Below are 20186 nucleotides of genomic sequence, written 5' to 3' on the forward strand. Positions count from 1 at the left end.
AAACGGGACTTCCTAGTTCCTATCGTGGCACGGCATGTTCCATTGGCATTCAGATACAATTTGTAATAGTGAGATGTGGATCCAGCGAGTCTGGGTGGATATATTCCGCTTTTTCAATTGGTTGATATAGACGTTTGTTTATTTATATGTAACGGAACCTTTTAACGTAATTTTCAAGACGTCTGATGAAGATCAATAATTGCCCACGCATAAAAAAACGATGACAAATCAAGAAAATTTACGGCTTCGCTCTAATATTCTGACCAGTATCAACATGATAAAAAAAAAGTAATTGTTAACGAAATTCGTCAATTTCCTCTTAATCCGTTCAGAAATTAGCGACAAAGAAACAGCTGTCAACGTGCCTAAAAATAAAATTAAAACGTTTGTTTGGTTTTTCGCAAGGGACAAATAATTATGTACAATATATAGACTTGAAAAACTCCGGTTTCGTATATACTACTACTGAATTCTATCTATTAAATACAAAAGTTTAATACAATGGGCGGTGAGAGATCTCTTCGAGACAACTATCGGATGGATAGTAATCAACTACGGAAATAAATTAACTGCCGTGTATTTAACTGTTTATGATAATAATACATTGAACTGAATACTAACAATATAATGAAAATTATACTACTATAGACATAAAAATGAATAAAGAATTTACATAATAATATTATAAATGTCACGTATTGTTTATACTTACTAAATTACATTAACATTTTATCTTAACAGAAATTAAACAGATTGAGAACTAATTGTATCAATAATGCTCTTTAGTTAGCTGCCGACAAACATTGATTTTTATTTTTATATATGAGGTATCCGGCCTTTAGAAGACCACAGTGGCGCTTTCTTGCAACACATGCGTTTTCCCGGGATATAGAGTCGTGATCAAAAATATATTAATACTATAGCAGCGGTTACCATGGAAACGTTTTTTTTTCAATCCTACCTACTACCTATGCTGATATCCTTGAGAGGCTATCTCAGCTTTACCCTAACGTGTAGGTGAGCTCACGGGGCTCAAACCGGAACTGTTGCTAACACTGGCCCTAACAAGAACAGTGCTTCGCAGAATCTACCACTGGATCGGAAACGCGGCTCACTGAGAAGATCCGGCGAGAAATTCAGTGGGCCGTGTCTATGGGTTAATTCACTCGTCGAGCCCTTCGTCGTAAGCGACGGGTTCGACGAGGACGGTGACCGGTGCTTGTGGTACCTAAAAGCACCGTAAATGGATCGATGTTTGTTATGCGCATGCGTTGCTATTTTGCTTTATTGTTGCTAATGCCTATCAGACGGGTAATAAGTAGTAATAACTGTAATAAGAGTCTCGTGATGATTGTTATTTAGGCATGTTCCGCTACCGGCAGGCGTGGTTCGTTTTCACCGTCCTGCTTATTTGGACTGCAAAGGCATTGCTTATTACAATTTGAGATTTAAACCTCATGACTTAACGTACCACAAATTTACGCGTACTCTGGAACGTATCTATTGTAACAAATGAAAACGCAGAACTACAGATAGATAAATACGTTCATTTATTATTGCTCATAACCGGCCAAGAGATCTTTGAAGCTACACGAGTGAACTTCCACATATTGTAATTCCAAATTATTGTATTATGAGCAAAAACAATTTAAGTATATGCGCGCTCGCACTCATAACCTTAACAAGAATACGTACTATTATTGTTTGGTATTGTTTTTTAGTGAAATGACAGGTGCGCGGGCGGGCGTCGTATAGTCGTAATAATCGTAGGGTCCGATCGTTCAGTCGGCAACTAGCTTGCGCGTGAGTCGATTGTATGTACACCTGTGTGTTAAAAAACACGGTGAAACGAATCAAAGATACGGTGTATCGATGTGCTGTGAGTGTAATTGTTGAGTGTTTTGTGTCTCTGTGCTTGTCTGTCTGTCCTTCCGGTGGACGTTTTCGGTGAGTTTTATTTGTTTGTTTTGAGGTTTCTTCGTTTTGTTGTTACGGCCATATGATCACGCATTTAGGCGTGGTGTGAGCAGATGATTAATTATCGTTTGTTTTTTTACGATCATCTATGTGAAAACAGTAAATTAATAACGTTTATCAATTAAATTGCGGTTTTGGTAATGTTTTATTTTGTACGTATAATTTTTGTTCGTTTCGTTCAAAGTTCGTAAAATTGTTTTCGATAAAATTTCTTTCTAGCTAACTGTGGTTTTTCTTTCGTAAAAGATAGAAAGCGACTGAAGAGACTGCAATGTAGTCTGTGACAAACTTTTTTGCTCGCATTTTTCGCTACACTTAGTGGAAAATTGAATATTGCTAAAATTTTAATCTATGTTGCGGGTTAATTTGACTTACAGCTTTGACCGTTCACCTCAAGTTAACCCTAAAAAACCGTGGGTCTGAGAAGTAATAGTGTAAGGACTGGACGTGAGGAAGTTAATTTTTAAGATACATTTTGATAAAAAAATTTTTAATTAGATTGTTTTTAACATAAGTATTTTTCGTAAATCACCGAAGCGTACATGGCTCAATGGCATCATGCTAGAAACACAGATTCAAGGCTGATGTACAACAAGTAATTAATTAATTCAGTAAACATATGTTTTAATTTTTTTTCCGACCTAATCCTAATTACTTGGTAGCCTAAGGGGCTATTCCAACTATTCGCGGACTGGTAGGTGAGCTCACGGGCTCTACCTGACCTTTTTCCTCTACGCATTCGCTGGTAGCGTAAGAAGCTATTCAGCTACGCCCGGACTGGTAGGTGAGCCTAGCAATTGCAGTGCTCCGCAGGATCTACCACCGGATCGGACTCGCGACTCACTGAGAAGATCCGACGAGAAACTCAGTGGCTATGGGCTAGTTCATACGTCAAACTCTTCGTCGTATTCGTCGAGTTTGACGAGGACGGTGACCGGTGCTTTAAGAGTCTAAAAGCACCATATTTTGCATTTTGATACTAACAAATGTCATGTTTAATTGCTGTTTTTTAATATATGTCTAAACCTCCAAACCGAAGTGCATGACTGCTTCGTAGCAGACATGGACAGGATTGTGATAACACCGACTAGTGCGGGATGTTCTCCTTCTCGTCGTACGTGAGAATGACTTAAGAACGTATTTCATTAGAAAAATCGGTACCCACGTGCGGGATTCGAACACTAGTATAGTCAAAGTTATCATTTGACGCGATATAGTTGACTTTAAAAGCTAGAGTGGGACCAGTTAGCGAGCGCTCACATTACGTCCTACCACTAGAAGTTATGCTTTAGATATATTCAGGACCGGTATGCGAAGAAGTCTTTATTTATTTCTGCCGTGAAGCAGTAATGCGTTTCGGTTCGAAGGGTGGGGCAGCCGTTGTAACTATACTTGAGACCTTAGAGCTTATATCTCAAGGTTGGTGGCGCATTTACTATGGGCTCCTGTAACCACTTAACACCAGGTGGGCTGTGAGCTCGTCTACCCATCTAAGCCATAAAAAAGTAAGTATTTACTTTTAAAAATTGATGCCTTTGTGAGAATTCGCATTTCGACATAGTAGATTCTCAACTGAGTGCACCAAGCTTTTTGCTCACGACATTTCAAATTTCATAATAAATTAACATAACGTAGAATGCGTTCACAAGTGCTAAAGATTACTGGCGACAACTGCGTGTAACAAGCCTGTTGGTTCACCAGCGTGAGCCGTTAAAAATCATCAAATATAAAATATAATCCACAATACTTTCAATGAGTCAGCGCTTATGTGAGAAATGAACGTGTTAGTCAATGCTCCTCTTAAAAAAAGCGTATTAAAATGCCTTTTAAATGCATTCACACCCATAAACTTGATCCTGTGTCGTGTTGTTTTTTTATTGGTACCAAATTATAAAATTCATATTAAGTAAGGTGGGACAATATGTTAAATGCGTTCATTAAAATACGAACTAATAAATCATAAATTCGTACATTCTTACGGTTGATCGAATCGCGGACGATTTGTGTTTTACCTGTTTATAATTAAACAAGCGGCCCGCTCCGGCTCCGCTCGGGTCTTTAACAAAAATTTCATCGATATTTGACGTTGTTTTATAATTTTAAATAAAAGAACACTTATTGCGGCTTAACTATAATAGTTAAACACATGCTATCGTGAAACTTTTTATAAATAATAATGTGTTCTACAAAGTCGTAGTACATAGATTCATTCGCGAAACAATTGCTCTTGAGTTGTTAGGTCTCCTTCGGAGGCGCTCGGGCAGTTGTTAGCAAATCCCACCCCTCTTGGCTGAGCCTTTGCTCGCCCACCTGTCCTGGTGAAACTGGAAAGGCCTTCGGGCCACCAGTAAACTTTCAATCATAAAAAAAAAAAAAAAAAAAAAAAAAAAAAAAAAAAAAAAAAAAAAAAAAAAAAAAAAAAAAAAAAAAGTACATTATTTTATTCTATCATCAATAGTTTTCACAGGGCATGCGATGTAAAGAATATTTTAGGTAATTTTTTACACTTTGGGTTATATTAAGAAGTTCTAGTAAAGATCCATAATTTTTTTCAAAAAAGATTATTAGCCTATGTCACTCGGGAATAGTGTAGCTTCCAAACAGTGAAAGAATTTTTCAAATCGGTTCAGTAGTTTCGGAGCCTATTCAATACAAACAAACAAACAAATCTTACCTCTTTATAATATTAGTATAGATAATGTAATTAATCATAAATACGTTGAAATTATCATTTTTCTTCGAATCGAAAACATTTTCATTGTAGTCGGTTAAAATTAATGTTATCTGTCAACGACGAAATAAGATAAAAAAATGTAGTAGTAAAAATATTTATCTATATCTATATTCTATTCTATTATACCTATCTATTTATTAAAGCGTGATGCAAAAACTTTGTATCCCCTTTTACGAAAATTGCGCGGACGGAGGCGTATGAAATTACACACACTTAAAGAGAGTATAGAGGAGTGCAAAATGCTATTTTCTTTTTTAAATTATGCAATAAAAATAGATTAAATCAATAAAAAAACATTAGACACACTAGCAATTATTTGACATACAAGATGCATAATATATATTCTTTTGCTAACAAAAGCTACATAAAAATGACAGTCAATATAATGTACCGTAATTTAAAGTAAAGATGGTAATGTTGACAAAGTTTTTGACAGTTTTATTGGTAGAAAAGGAACCGGTAGAGAAAAATCTTATTTACAAGTGTTCATTAGATTCCTTCTGTCCTTCGTGACGAAAGTGTATTGAATTTTTGACATTTCTTCTTTCACTGTTTTATCGGAATTGCATTGTATAATAAATAACACTATGGTGTAGCAGCTTATATGTAGAACATTCCACGATGTTTCCCGAGCGCTATGACATGTCCTTCTTCAAACGAGGCCTGTGGAGAGTATTAAGCGGTAGGCAGCGGTTTGGCTCTGCCCCTGGAATTGCTGAAGTAACCACTCACCATCAGGTGGGCCGTATGCTCGTCTGCCTACAAGGGAAAAAAATACACCTACCCTTTGGTGGTAGGTTGCCACATGAGCTCCTACCGGTATGTAAATAATATATTCTACCGCCGCTAATCATTCTTGATTTTCGTGTCTGAGACAATTGTTCACAGTTCAATTATTGACTTCGACCTCATGTCGTATGTTGGATCGCGATATCTACACGGCGTCTATTTTTACCAGTAAGTAACCAGTTATTATCAGATGAGCTGTGTGCTTCTCTCCCATCTACGACTGTAAAAAACCTACAAATTATTATTCGACCACTGTCGACTCATATATGGAAACAAATATCAGTATTCCAAATCTGACCATTTTAAATATATATACTAATACTATACTAATTTACTAATACTAATATACTAATACTAATGTACTAATACTAATAATATAATAATAATAATATTATAAAGAGGAAAGATTTGTTTGTTTGTTTGTATTGAATAGGCTCCGAAACTACTGAACCGATTTGAAAAATTCTTTCACTGTTTGGAAGCTACACTATTCCCGAGTGACATAGGCTATAATAATTTTTGAAAAAAATTAGGGATTCTTACTAAAACTGCAATGATTTAACCCAAGGTGTAAAAAAATACCTAAAATATCCTTTACATCGCGTGCTCTGCGAAAACTATTCATGATAGAATAAAATAATGTACTACGACTTTGTAGAACACATTATTAATACAAAAAGTGTCGCGATAGCATATATCTAACTATTATAGTTATGCCATAATAAATGTTCTTTTATTTAAAAAAATAAAACAGCGTCAAATATCGTTGAAATTTTTGTTAAAGACCCGAGCGGAGCCGGAGCGGGCCGCTAGTAAAAAAATAAAATATTGTTCTTGAATTGAATATTGTTATTTTTTTTAAATTAACAAAACTTTTTCCCGTATCTTTAACTATCAAAATCGAGTGTTGAACGTATGTAGAATGCGAGCGCGTCGATTTAATGATAGATTATAAAATCGTGCTCTACATAATTGGTCGTTGGTCCGTAAGCTATATTTATTTAGGAAATCTTTCGTTCATATTCACCACATCGTGTGACCTTTGGGTCCAAGTAAATAATTATTAAATGGATGGAGTACAGATATTATGGCCAATAAAATAAGGTTTGATTAAAAAAATATATAAACCGTAAACTCTCGCAACGTTTTAGTTCAGTCATTAATTGAACGAGATAGATTTTTATGCAAAGTTCGTCTTTTGTAATTTTTAGATATTTGAATATACTACTTGCTTTTTGCAGAATTTAGTTTTATTTATTCAAAGCTTCTGCAAATATATGTACTTATTATATGGCAATTAAAACTAAATTTTGAAGTTTAAATTGCTATGATATGTCTTTCTATTTTACATAATTGATTTAAAAAAAAGGATTCCAGCAATAAATCTGTTTTATGTTAAATGTGAAGCAATAACTATCGATTTTATAGCTTTAAATGAAATAAAATACTTATTCTAAAAAATAACGTAAAAATGAAAGAACCCTTCACAGTATGGATTTGAATCTGAGTATTATTTATGAATGAATAAATATTATACAAAAAATTACAGGAAATACAAAAATATGACATCTCGTATTCTTCTACAGCGCAACATTGTTGCAGATTTACTTTCCAAAATACAAACGTAAAAAAAAAACCCAAAACCCAATATAATTGAACGATAATATACGACTTATCCTTTATTTTGAAGAACATCTCATTATAATAATATTGGAAAACACGTTTGCACCTACAATGCATAAAGTCGTATGTTCAATATAATTGTAAATTCGAAAATAGCCGTTAAATCATAAGTAAATAAAGAATTTTATCGTTTTTTTTAGATGACCTATTTCTTAACTTAGAACTTAAAGATCTAACGATAACTTGCCTCAATAATAGTATGATATTATACATCTGAGCAAATCTGGGGTAATAATTTGTATAATTCATTACCTGAACCTAAACGTGTTAAAAAATAAATCCTTTTTTTATTAAAATAATTTTGGTGATCATAAGTTTATATCTTAACATTATTTGCTGTGAAAGGTTTGTTTATGGCAAAGTTTAGTTTAAAGAAGACTTAAAAGTCAAATAACGAGAGTCACAAGTGACGGTAGCTTTTAAAGACACTCGATAAGTTTTAATGAGTATTTTTTTAAATTATCATCTTAGTAATTCATAAACCAAAATTTCTGATTATTATCACTAACCATTCTACATGAGCTTACATAGTGTTCATTTATTAGAAACCATCAATATATTTGTCTGTCTACCACACCTAACATTTATAGCCACTATATGAAAATATTAATGGGAAATAATTAAAAATATGTTAGTGCAAAATCATCTGTTTTTAAAATAATGCTAACATGCGAGATAAACTTAAATATTGAAGTTAAATATGCAAGCAAAACCACGGTACTAGACTTTGTTTAATTCAAAAGTTATGAATTTGATACCTTTTCCATCGGCGTGTGCTTAAAATTCTTAATAAAATACAATTAAGCGACTGCTTTATTGAGCAAACTTTGTGAATGTTCATCGATGTTTGATTTCGGTTCTTTGACGTTTATTTTTGGGATCAATTTCGGTTCGGTTATTTGGTTTTTTTTTTGTGTACTAAGAGGTGAATAATAACTACTTATAAATATTTTATCAAATTCACAAATTTCGAGTTAAGAAATTAATATCGGTATTTTTAATTGAAGCTTTGTTTAATGTCGTCTTGATAACACTGTGGCATTAGTGACTTATAGAACCCGATCCTGTGGACTGAATGGATCCTTGCGGAGCCTCCCGAACCATTAACGGTGCTTTTAGGTACCTCAAGCACCGGTCACCGTCCTGGCCGAACCCGTCGCTTGCGACGAAGGGCTCGACGAGTAAATTAACCCATAGACACAGCCCACTGAGTTTCTCGCCAGCTCTTCTCAGTGGGTCGCGTTTCCGATCCGGTGGTAGATTCTGCTAAGCATTGCTCTTGCTAGGGCCAGTATTAACGTAAAAGTTAACTCATATTTGTATGGAGTTGGAGTGTCTGCCTGCGTTTGCCGCTAGGGGTGCTGTTCCAACTGCATACAAATTTGAGTTAACTTTTACGCTATCGAGAACGTTAAAAAACTCGCACTAAGCACAGACCACACAGCCTGTGACCAAGATAAAATAACAATAACAAACGTGAGATTAAACCGTAAAAGTATTTTTAATTACTAGTTGTTAGTTAGGTTTGCTATTTAAATGTTTTTTTTTTTGGTTTTACATAAGTTATTCTCCTTTAAATCAGTTTTCTTTTTGATTTGTTATACTTAACTATACATGAGTTGTTGAGATTATGGCTTCTTTGGTGTTATATACTTATCAGAGACCATAGAAATGAGAGCGTTTGTGTCGCTTCCCACCCATCATTTTCTCAGCATCGGATCATAGTTATTTGGAGAATTAACGACGAAAGGAAGATCTTCCACCAAGCGGATAGTTACCGGTAAACCGACGACGGTCCAAATGTTGTTGTTCGGAACTTGTAGATGTGCAAGCTTATCTTGAAAATGTCGTAAGCGAGATTCAGGCATCTGTCAAATATCTTGCGTTTGTGTGACGGCTACCCGCCGCAATTACGTGAGAACCAGTGCTATCTCACCCTACAGATCAAAACACGTAATTGCTTTGTGGCAAAAATGGCTAGGTAGCACTTGTTTGGGCCCAAAAAAATTTGCCATTTTACTAACTACAGAATTGTTTCTAAAGGAACAAACACGATTTTGTATCTTCATTAAATTCAGTCATTGTTCCGACTTTCACTAAAGATCGTATCTCGGCTATTATAGTAACAGTAACGCAATACCAATCTACTTTGAAATTACAGAATCGTGAACGATTGCGTATTTCGTGTAATATTTCCGATTTAGAATAATTTCGTCAGCCATTGTTACTCAGCGGCGTCTTCTTTTATGAGGTCTTTGATTGAGAACTTTGTTCGTTCGAAGGGCATGAATAATTTTGACGAATCTGCATAGCAAAGGAATTGTTGTTGTTTTTGTAAGTAAACGATCAAAGTTTGTGTTTATACTAGTATGCCGGTTTTGCAGGAGCTAATTCCGATATATCTGATTACCATAAGTCTGTTCTAAAGTTTTATTTGAAAATTGAAATGGAACATGAAAGATTTGGAAACAAAATAATGATAGCCATATTTATTAGTAATGCCATAAGTAGTTTTCATTCTCCAATGTTTGTTTTTGCTTTCGGCAGTGGTAATTAAATCGTGTCCGTCGGGTCTACCGGAATCTTAACTTGAAGCATAAACAAAATTTGTGTTTTTAGTTTTGCATTCAATACCTCAATGAACAGTGAGGTCTGTTCATTTTCAACACGAATCTCACATTTGGTGTCCTTGAAGCGTCGATGATGTGAGAGGTCACTGCGGTACAGTCCCGGTAGGTACCGGCGCTTTACCAATTCTGTAAATCTTTGAGTTTTTATTGCTTAGATCATAGTTCACGTGGTGTTAAGTGGTTACCATATATAGAGATATAAGTTTAAGGCCTCACTATAGTTACAACGGCTGCCCCACCCTTCAAACCGAAACGCATTATTGCTTCACGGCAGAAATAGGCGGGGTGGTGGTGTCTACCCGTGCGGACTCACAAGAGGTCCTACCACCAGTAATTACGCAAACTATAATTTTGCGGGTTTGATTTTTGTTAAACGATGTTATTCCTTCAGCGTGGAAGCGGATCGTGAACACTTGTTAAGTATGTATTTCATTGGAAAAACTGGTACCCGCCTGCGGGATCCGAACACCGGGGCATCGCTAGATACGAATGCACCGGACGTCTTATCCTTTAAGCCACGACGACTTCATATTGAATTTTCTATAAATAAATAAAAATAATTGCGTTGTCATTTTATTGTTTGAAACAAAATAGTTAACTTTAAAGTTATAATACAGTATCGCGCCCATTGGTATCAGACGCGTCTAGTGACAAGTGTAAGTAATGTTCTGTCAATCTTATCTATGCAAAATAATGAAACGCCTATCACTATAAAGAATAATAAGTAGGCTTTGTCGTTTCCCGTTTACGAACTATGTATTTGGAAAAGATCATGTCGATTCCTTGCTTCGGGGCTGGGAAAAATAAGTATAAACCAATAATCACATTCACGTTCTCAAGATTATGCTAAAAATAATATAATTGTACTATTTTAAGAATACTAGCAAGCGTTGCTCTTGCTATATTGTATTTTCATCGGTTTTTGTGAGTAATAGATAATATTAAAATTACTTTTACGGAATATTAAATACGTGAACATATTATTTCCGATAATTTGAATACTTTACAGTATTCGGGGCCACGCGACAATAAAAGACGCGAGAATTAACGTTAAGGAAGCCACCCTGCCTATTTCTCCTCAGTAATGGGTTTCGGCTTGAAGAGCAGAGCAGCCGTTGTAACTTTACTGAGACCTTAGGACTTATATCTCAAGGTGGGTGGCGCATTTACGTTGTAGATGTCTATGGGGTCCAGTAACCACTTAACACCAGGTGGGATATGTGCGCTCGTTCAACGATCTAAGCAGTAAAAATAATAATAATAATAATTGGAGAGCTGTATTGTTTTCGATTTTAGTGACGCTTACTTATAAACACGAAATGCCAAATATTTACCAAAAACTTTAGGATTGCAATTCTTTGTACTTAGCCAACATTAGACTTATCTATCTTATAAAGGCTGGGCTAGAGCTGCATAGCATATCGATCCTTGGGATATTTGGTCTTGGAATCTTTATATCCAAACACCATTCACATTAGTCCTACAATGGCATTTGGATTTAAGAGCCTATTGAGATATTTTCGTTGGGGTATCCATTGCCTACGATGTTAATTCTTATCCTTATTCCTTACTAAGCCGTCACACTTATAAAGTATTTGACGCATTGCTTTGATTATATACGTCACGCATTGCTTACTACTCATCTGCTTGAAGTCGACGAACTTTAGAATACGTACCTATATACAGTCTAGGAAAACCTTGAAAAAAAAATCCCAGTTACTTCTACAATCCTAGAAAATTTATGCATACCAGCTTAAAGCGTATCAGATTAGATAATCGTGATTATAATACGGTAGGACTTCAGCCTCATGTGTCAAGGGCGCATTAATAACGAGGAAGTGACTTGATCTTTGGTTCGAATTATTATTACACAGCCGTGATTACCGATAACTAATTCGTCACATTTTGTTTTGATTTAAAACTATTTTTCATTTCGAACACGCTCGTAAACTGGAAACTGTCATTAAAGTTTAATGCTTCCATTAAACTTATCTTTACAAATAGACGCACAACAGTTACGGAGGCGCACGGTAATGCCTTATGGTACAATTTTGGGAATTCCATTGTAACTTTGTCGCTACCTCCGCAGTTTATTTGACTTCTCTACGTAAGGTTACTGTTGTATTGCGTGCGAGCTATCGCTTCGGAACCGATGTATAGCAGAGAGAGCTAGCTATCTTGTACATTTTAGTATTTCATTTCATCAATGCCAATAATTAAAATATTAATGAAGTTGTTGTATACAAAATACGGATATGTTTTTTTTATTTTTTATTGCTTAGGTTTGTGAACGAGGTCACAGCCCACCTGGTATTAAGTGGTTACTGGAGCCCATAGACATCTACAACGTAAATGCGCCACACACCTTGAGACATAAGTTCTGAGGTCTCTCAGTATAGTTACAACGGCTGCCCCACCCTTCAATGAATCCAACTGCCAATAAAGTACAAACGCCACCATGTACATATTTTGTCGCAAATTACACATTCTGCTTTGAAAGGAGGTTAATGTACCATTTAATTGAATCTACAAGTTGTTATTTCGATAGGCTCTTATAACATCTATTTTTATTTAACAAATAGCAGTGTGTAAGCATTACTAATTATATGGCATATGATTTGGTAAACGTCTTGTCAGCGTCTGCTTTTTTTTCCTACCTATGCTGATGACCTTGAGAGGCTATTTCAGCTTTGCTCTGTCCTGTAGGTGAGCTCTCGGGGCCCATACCGGGAGTGTTGCTAACACTGGTCCTAGCAAGAGCAGTGCTTCGCATCGGAAACGCGACCCACTGAGAAGATCCGCCGAGAAACTCAGTGGGCAGCGTGTGCTATAAAAAATCCTCAATCTTATAGTGTGCGGGATGGTTTACTAATCGCGGGTAGAGAGGCGCGGGGCGAGTGACGCCGGTTCATACGCGTGCGATGAATGCTAACTACTGTACCTAACTACCACAACGTGCTGTACTGAACGTGTATATTGTACTTTGTACATTACTTTTATTATTACTGCTAACATAGAAACTAGAACCAGAATGAAATTTCTCGTAAATGACTTCTTTAAGTGTTACTCGTAATTTATGGGATATAATATCTAAGACACGTACGTATAACACGATACTTACGGTTCATATTAAAGAAAATTCTCGACGCTTCTGGAAACTTCTGGAAACGACTTATGTATTGTTATTATTATTATTATTTTTATTGCCCTTGTAGGAAGACGAGCATACGGCCCACCTGATGGTGAGTGGTTACCGTCGTTCATGGACGTTAGCAATACCAGGGGCAGAACCAAGCCGCAGCCTACAGTTTAATACTCTCCACAAGCCTCGTTTGAAGAAGGACATGTCATAGCGCTCGGGAAACACCGTGGAGGGGAGCTCATTTCATAGCCGGATGGTACGTGGCAAAAAATACCCCTGGAAACGCACTGTGGATGACCGCAGTGGCTCCAGGTAGTATGGATGAACTCTACTCCGGTGGCGGGCGGTGCGATGGTAAAAACGAGATGCCGGTATCATCTCGAACACTTCCTCAGAGCGCTCCCCATGGAACATACGGTAAAAAATACAGAGGGAACCGAAGTCCCTCCGCAGAGCCAGAGGTTCCATTAGGATGACCGTTTTACCAGGCTGCATTACATAATTATCATGTTCATGTTGTTCGTCTAGATTTTTTATTGTTTAATCCTTCGCCTTTAACATTACGAATATTTTTATTTAACCGTTTCCCAATACGATTTTCAATATTATCTAGTCCTCTTTAGTTACTGAGAGAGTTATTTCACAAGCGTAATCGTACGTCTTTAAGACGTTTGAGACTTGTACTGTGTGCTTAGTGCGAGTTTTTTAACTTAACCTCTAACTCCTAAAATTTGTATGGAGTTGGAACAGCGGCCTTACGTTTGCCGCTAGGGCCTCTGCTTTAACTCCATACAAATTTGAGTTAACTTTTACGCGATCGAGAAGTTAAAAAACTCTAAAACTCTACAACTCTACAAACTAAGCACGCTGTACAGAGCGCATGTAGCGGTTTGGTTGTACTCCTGGGATCAGGAGAACCGTATGCTCGTCTGTTTTTGAACGCAAACAAAAAAGTACAAAAGGTGTGTACGTCAAAATAATGTTATAATTTTGCGTAGGTTATTTCAAGAGCGCGTAAACGAGGTGTCTGTCCATTGAGTGACATTTCTTAGTATATCTATCATTTTACATTGGAACCTTTGGTATATTTTCTCTGTCAATATTCGAAAAGGTTCTAGTTTATCAATGAATTTCCGGTGAACGTTACATACTCGTAATATCAATTAGAGTCTTGCTAGTGGTTTGTGAGATTTTCCCCTTGGACAGTTAACAGTCCTGACCAAATCGTAATGTCGACTGAGACTTTTGTTGACGTCTAGTTTTCACGGTTCGTTAGCTACGTCGAGTGTTTGTATAACCGAATAAGTTTGAGTTGTCGACTTCTCACGCATCGAGCTCCGATAGATGTATTTTGAAAAGAGAAAGTACCTACTGACACTCAAATAAATGTGTTTACGTAAATATGTATATGTATGTGTCGAGTTTTCCGTACGTGTTTCGGGAATGTTCGTAGCATTGTTACGTAAGAATTTGCTTAAGCAGCGTCGTCTCTTTCATATTTTCTTTAAAATACTAATTACCTGTTTCATTCTGTCAGCCGCCAGTAGGGCTAATCGGAAAGCGATGTTATTTGAAATGTAGGCTGTTAATGATCAACGTTCCGCAGTCAATGTTGTCAAGTTAAGATATTTACTGGTCACCGTCCTCGTCGAATCCGTCGCTTGCGACGAAGGGCTCGACGAATAAATTAACCCATAGACACAGCCCACTGAGTTTCTCGCCGGCTCTTCTTAGTGGGTCGCGTTTCCGATCCGGTGGTAGATTCTGCGAAGCACTGCTCTTGCTAGGGCCAGTGTTAGCAACATTCCGGTTAGAACCCCGAGAGCTCACCTACACGCTAAGGTGAAGCTAAAATAGCCTGTCAAGACTATCAGGCAAGGTAGGACAAAAAGGTACCTATGGTTTATTTTGGCGCCCAGAAACATACACATCAATAACTTAAATGATAGTCAGCCACTTGGAACCCAGAGTTCTGTCTCAGTTTTATAGAACAACGGTTGGCCCCCTCCGTAAGCCGGAACGCATTACTTCTTCGCGGTAGAATAACCAGAATGGTAGTACCTACCCGTGCGAACTCACACGAAGCCCTACCACCAGCTAAACTGATGGAATGTAAACCAGACCACTGCTGTGTATTTAACGAATGCAAACGAAAACCAATCCAACAGAGAGCTACAGTTTTAAAAATTATTTGTACAACATTATCCGTGTTTACAGTGAAGACGGATCATTAACTTATTTATTCATATCGATTCTTCAAAATGACTTGCTTTTTCCGTGATGACTTTAGAATAGTTAGTGTTGGCCCGAGAATCGAAATTCGGTTGTAATCATCGATGCCTCGAAATTCAAATGATTTTCATTTAAGTTATCTTTTGTTTTGTTATAGAAATAAAAAAATAGAAGCTCAATAGCAACTAAACAACACAAAAACAAAACAAAAAAAGATAATTGAATAACAGCGGAGAAAATAGTTCGTAACTTTCTTCCCTTATCTATTTGCGTACAGATATTGGATGAAAAAATTATTATATTTACATCGATTGATGGTCTATTTTTTGTTATCATTTAGAAAAATAAATGGTCTGAATCTTTGAATCGGAAGTTATTAAAAAGCGCACAGACATATTTTATGTCAAAAACGGGAATAAAAAAATGGTTGAGAAAATATCGAATAATAATTACACCTAATTGTAGGATTTCTTATAGTTCAAAATTGAGACTTCGATGCCTAGTCGTAAGGTCGATAACGTCTTAACATTAGGTATAATCCTTTTCTGGTTGGTGACATCGTTGAATTAAATGCTAAGTCAGCACTTTTAAGGCACTTTCCGGAGGCACAATCTAAGTAAGAATTTCGAAGCGAGCACTCGCTTTTCCTAAATAACTCGTTTGTATTTTGTTTTACTTAGACAAATTAAATTTCATATTTTAATTCGAAATGTTTCATAAATAAATTTTACCTCTTAACTCAATCGATGGATTCTCGTATATCAAAGAGTACACTACTGTGTATCCTACCATGGTCCACAGTGGCAGCAACAGTATACTTAAATTTTTCTGCTAACATTCCTATTTTAGATCTAAAAAAAAGTACTAAGAGAACAACACCCAAAGAATCTTTCGTCTGCTGCTTAAAATATCCTAGTTACGTTTTTATTGTGCAATGCACTCTATTCTGCGGTTAATCTTGATTGTAACAGTACAAACAAACTTGAGTTCAGAGTGTTATTAAATGAATACGAATGTTGATTAAGTATAATTTAATACATTGACCCCAAGTTTAAGAATAGAGCTCAATTAGTGGAAGTCATTACGCGCGAATCTTGTATATCTTGACTCATAAAAGTAGGGTTTGTACACAATGTCATTGTTTTTAATGCGATGCGTTTTATATTCGACATGCAGATTTGCATTATGTGTATTTTACATAGTCTGTATACTTTATGGTTTTTCCCTAGGAACTTTCAAGCATAAAAATCCCTTTCTTCTGTTTATACAATGCTCAATGTACTTATTAATGTTACGAATCTATACTAATATCATAAAGAGGAAAGATTTGTTTGTTTGTTTGTATTGAATAGGCTTCGAAACTACTAACCGTTTTGAAAATTTATTTCACTGTTTGGAAGCTACACTATTCCCGAGTGACATAGGCCATTATCTTTTTTGAAAAAAATTACGGATCCTTACTAAAACTCTAATAAGGTAACCCAAGGTGTAATAAAATTACCTAAAATATTTTTTACATCGCGTGCCCCGCAAAAACTATTGATGATAGAATAAAATAATGTACTACGATTTTGTAGAACACATTATTAATTACAAAATGAGTCACGACAGCATATGTCTAACTATTATAGATATACCGCAATAAGTGTTCTTTTATTTAAAAAAATAAAACAACGTCAAATATCGTTGAATTTTTTGTTAAAGACCCGAGCGGAGCCGGAGCGGGTCGCTAGTAAAGTATAAAGTACCTTTTTGGGAGTACATCAAGTTGAGTTAACTTCTAAATCTGAAGACTTCTGAATCTGAAATTCATTGCTGAAGTCCATGGGCGACGGTAACCACTCACCATCAGGTGGGCCGTATGCTCTCGTCTTAAGGGCAAAAAAAAAAACTCAGACGATACGAATTCAGGTTCCCTCAAGCTACTTCTAGAGCAACTCCATTACCAGTTTCTCGATTTAATTTCTCCCTAACCTCCTTGGTACCATTCTGTAATTTCTCCTGCCAGTAAATATGCAACTTAAATTATATAAAAATGTTTGAATTTGATTTTATTACGCGATGTTGGTTGCTTTAGAAATATATCGGTATTTTTCCGAAGATTGAACAAAGGACAATTCACATCACTACAAGCACATTGGGTACTTGATAAGCGATGGGTGCTTCCAAATTGAAATAATTATACTCATATATAACGTAATATGGAATGTAAAACAGGAATGTTTATTTGAGACATATTAATACCTGGCGTCAGTATCTTACCATACGAATACATAGGCTTCTTATCCATTACGTCGCAAAGAAACTGGCACACGTGTGTATATTCATGTACCCTTGGGAAAACGAGTTTAAAAATTTGCAAATTACTCGCGTCTAGGATCTTCATGCGTAGCATAGAAGCCCAAAGACCGTCTTTGTGTATTTCTCGGTAACCTAAAACGGACCAGACCTCGCATTGTTTTAAAACATTATTTCATTTTTGCTTTTGCGCCGGATGATTTTTGAGTACCTGTTTTAGGAACTTGTTTGTTGATGTTCACTGAATTACTAGGTAAGGTTAATAATAACTCGTATCAGGATTAGGTGAAGCGCTAAAGATTGCCATAGACAAACATAGATAGAGACGCGTGAAGAACAGTTGGACAACGAGTGGTCAGAGAGTAGTCTTCAAACTAGACACGACCTTCACAAAATTAAGTTACGGAATCGGAACAAGGATCCGCTGAAATTGCTATAAACGATTCATACCAAGGGAACTTTATATTAAATTATTTTCGTTAATTGTACAAAGTTGTCTTGAGTGATCTGGTTAAGGTATGGAACTATTGATCTCTTGAAGGTCTAGTGATGGTAGGCGAAACCTAGAAGACACATGTTCACTAAGCATTTGTACCTGTCCAAGGATTCAAGGTCAGAAGTCCGGCCTCGCGTGGAGTACTGCTCCCATCTCTGGGCCGGGGCTCCCAAATACCAGCTTCTTCCATTTGACTCCATACAGAGGAGGGCCGTTCGGATTGTCGATAATCCCGGTCTCACGGATCGTTTGGAACCTCTGGGTCTGCGGAGGGACTTCGGTTCCCTCTGTATTTTGTACCGTATGTTCCATGGGGAGTGCTCTGAGGAATTGTTCGAGATGATACCGGCATCTCGTTTTTACCATCGCACCGCCCGCCACCGGAGTAGAGTTCATCCATACTACCTGGAGCCACTGCGGTCATCCACAGTGCGTTTCCAGAGATCTTTTTTGCCACGTACCATCCGGCTATGGAATGAGCTCCCCTCCACGGTGTTTCCCGAGCGCTATGACATGTCCTTCTTCAAACGAGGCTTGTGGAGAGTATTAAGCGGTAGGCAGCGGCTTGGCTCTGCCCCTGGCATTGCTGAAGTCCATGGGCGACGGTAACCACTCACCATCAGGTGGGCCGTATGCTCGTCTGCCTACAAGGGCAATAAAAAAAAAAAAAAAAAAAAAAGATGTAGCTGCTTTTATTCTATTATTCTAGATAAGTTTATTCTAGATAGAGGCTTCCGGCCGCCCAGAATTAACTGGTCGCCAGAGTCTTAAGACTATATGACCACCTTGAGATAAGACGTTGAAATCTATCCTGTAAGGACGGGGCTGGTGATTGCATTATGAAGTATAATATGCTGGGAATGCCGCTATCTACTTACCTGTTAATCCCTTATTCGCTTTTTACACCCACGCGAATGGGGTAGTTCTATTTAGTGACAAATCCACAGCAAAAATATAATATACGCTTCTTTCTTTCTAACCAGATAACCAATGGGCACGTCGGCGACTTTGTACAGCCACTAAATAGAAAACATTTATAAAATCCAAAGTAACACTAAAAAAACATTCCCAAAAAAACTTTAAAGATCACAACCGAAAATGGAACGAAATCGTATAAAAGGGCATGTCCTAATGGCTTTCGCTCCCTGCCCACGGTGAGGCCGTGATCTCACAATGTGCGTGTGTGGGCGCTGGCTTCGTAGGAAGATGAAGAAAGTGCGTTATTATGTGCACCTCTCCTTAATCAAATCATATTCTAGCTTCAGGCGAACAGAGCTCTTATTCTATGTGTTAAAAGATCTATATAGCCTGCGCAAGTAGCTACATTTATTTTTATGAGCGGTGTATTATACAGAAAGGTTACATAGAGAAAAATTATAGAGTTAGTCAATATCAATGCTGGGATGTGTTGTGATTCTGTAACATTTAATGTTTCAGAGTTAAAAGGGCGGGGTAACATAGCCGCCGTTAAACACATTCTTGACTCAGATGACGGGACAGTAAATAACTGCTGAAACCCCCAAATCTCATTTCGGATCCGCTAGATCTATTCTCAGTGTTTTTAAGCAAGCACCGGTCACTGTTCTCGTCAAACTCATCAAATGCGAAGTGATTGACGCGTAATTTTATCCATAAGACTCAACTCACCCAGTTCCTCACCGGATCTACGCATTGGATCGCGATTCTGATACGGTAGCAGATACAGCAAAGCGCTTCTCATGCTAGGGCAGATGTTAGCAAGCTCCGTCAGGCTGAGCTCGTGAGCTTGCAAGCCATTCCAGAGGGAAGCCAGAATAGCCTCTCAAGGCTCCGGAATATGTAAGCAAATAAAGGTAGACACATAAAAGGGGTCTGTGAGATTATTTCATGTATTTAGTGCGATAAAACAAACACGTCCACGACAAAACTAGCCTTGTCCACGAAGAATCTTGCCTGAGAACAGAACTTACGTTTTATTAATTCAACGGCCGTCTGGTGTAGTGGTAAGTGACATGGTCACTACAAAAGGGGGTCGCGGGTTCGAATCCCGCCAAGGGCAGATATTTGTATGATAAATATAAATGTCTTATCCAGGGTTATGGATGTATATTAAAATATATGTATGTGTATAATAAAAATCTTACATTTATTTCCGTTATCTGGTACCTGTAACACAAGTTCTTTACGAACTTATCACGGGACCAGTTAACGTGGCGTGATTGTTAG

General features: G+C 37.0%; 1 protein-coding gene across 2 annotated transcripts in view; it reads left to right on the forward strand.

Annotated features, from left to right (window-relative positions):
• The first annotated feature begins 1715 nt into the window (after positions 1–1715).
• The window catches only part of LOC101740122 (uncharacterized), a 125250-nt gene continuing 106779 nt past the window's right edge, over positions 1716–20186 (forward strand). The window contains exon 1 of one of the 2 annotated variants that reach the window (XM_062672046.1): positions 1716–1947. The gene's annotated coding sequence lies outside the window, so the exon portion shown is untranslated. The remainder of the gene's footprint in view (positions 1948–20186) is intronic. The other variant, XM_012696052.4, reaches the window with a different exon arrangement.

Source organism: Bombyx mori, chromosome 14 (genome assembly GCF_030269925.1).
Source record: "Bombyx mori chromosome 14, ASM3026992v2".
NCBI lineage: Eukaryota > Metazoa > Arthropoda > Insecta > Lepidoptera > Bombycidae > Bombyx > Bombyx mori.